This window comes from Agrilus planipennis, unplaced genomic scaffold, assembly GCF_000699045.2.
Source record: "Agrilus planipennis isolate EAB-ADULT unplaced genomic scaffold, Apla_2.0 scaffold30, whole genome shotgun sequence".
Lineage (NCBI taxonomy): Eukaryota > Metazoa > Arthropoda > Insecta > Coleoptera > Buprestidae > Agrilus > Agrilus planipennis.
Window position 1 is genome coordinate 860,971 of NW_020438923.1, and position 1,995 is coordinate 862,965.

The window sequence follows — 1,995 nt, forward strand, 5'->3', positions numbered from 1 at the left end:
ATCAATTTGGACAAACGAAATTCTTGACATTTTTGGATCTTTTTAGTAAACATGCCCTCGCATACCAATTAGAAACAACAAATGCATTGGAAATACTAAGAAAATTTAGACATTACATAATGCATTATAATTTACCCAAACGAATTGTAACAGACAATGGAAAAGAATTCGACAACATACTCTTTAAAGAATATCTAAACGCATTTAATATAGATGTTCATCTAACCACACCTTATAATCCAAATTCGAATTCACCCGTAGAGAGATTTCATCGAACTCTAGCAGAAAAATTAAGAATTTTACGAGAAAATGANACTTGTACGACCTCCAAGTGTTGTCACTGGAACCAAATTCCTTAAAAGTGAAGTAAAAGAAACTAAGCAGATAGCTAGTCTGAGTATTCATGTAGAAAGGGTAATTAAACGTTTAGGAGAATTTAATATGTTAAAGTTATTGTAATTGCGGGTGCTTTTGTAAATTTGCAAAACTCACTTATTAAATAAAACTAAGAAATTTAATTTTGTGAATTTTATTTCCATGTACTTTGGTATAATACTGGACACACCTTTTCGTTCCACAAATCAGCTATAAGTTTGAGAAACTGATGCATATATGTTTCAATAAATGTCACACATAAATTCCACTTTCTTATTTGTGCTATATTTGTAGCCCTGTCAAATACATTTACATCTGCATCTGTGTATTAAATTTTTCAGTTGGTTTTCCATTTTTAACATAATTTTGATATGTTTTATCAATTGTGGGGCATTTAATTTCAATAACACTATCCTCACAGGTCCCATCCGGTGATCCTGCTATCATGAAGTACTCATTAGATAACATGAGTTCACACTTCTTTATTTTCTTGCCAAGTTGCACACTGACAGTTTTTCGGACTTCGTTTACTAATATCCCACCACGTTTCTTAGCAGCGTTGTCTGGAATACTTTCTGCCATTATCAATGCTGTAAGAGTTCTATCATTTTTCTTACACCGACTAAATTCATAAGCTCGAGATGCTGTAATTCTACCATAACGCAGTTCAAACCAAAGGTTGTTATGGTGCTGTTCTCTGGTCTCTAACTCTATTTGACTAATAATTTATCTTTGGCTCTTTACTCCTCCAGTGGATCTACATAAGAAATGCTATTGACTGCTTGCAGCCTCCTTCAGACGCAACCCAATTATGACATTGCACAGAGATAACAACTTCTTCATCTTCGTCCACCACTACTAAGACAGCTTATAATTTCGCATGTACTTTATGTTCTGAGCAAATTTTACTCTTTACAATACAAATTTTCCCATCACGCTTTAGCTATACATAGCTCACAGGGTCGTCACCATATGATGGTCGTGAAGATCTGAAATTAACAGAAAATATTAATCGTAATACTTTTCCTTTTTAAATTGAGGTTATAAATGATAGCCTTTAGAGATCAAATAAGCAAGTATATGTATTTTTGTGGAAATTACAGTTGGTAATTATATCTTGATTAATAAATATAAACAATATTTACATGGAAGTCTTAATATTTCGAAATTCAGACGAGCAGATGTCGATATTAAAAACATTTGAAACATGTGACAGTGAGTGAGTGAAGCCCTAAGATCTCTAACTTCAAATAAACGAGTAATTGTCTCATTGCATAGTTGGTAGTCGGTAATTAAACTATTATACGTGATCCAGTGAAGGTTATCATTTTATACTTAGCTACTTGTATTATAGAGGAGGCAGTTTCGGCCACGTTCAGTCCAAGATGATATTAGTAGTTTAGTTATTATTAATAGCTTAGGTGTAAATAAAATATGGGATGAGATGAGAGAAAAGCAAGAAGGACAAAACGAACATTGAAATCCATAAAGTCTCTCTGGGAAACAGATCTGGCTGTGTATGTGTGTAATGTGTGTTAACTGATGATGGTGTTTCATCTTTAGTTGTATAAAAGCCTAAAAGAATTTGTTAATATTTGATATATATATATAAAAGAAAAT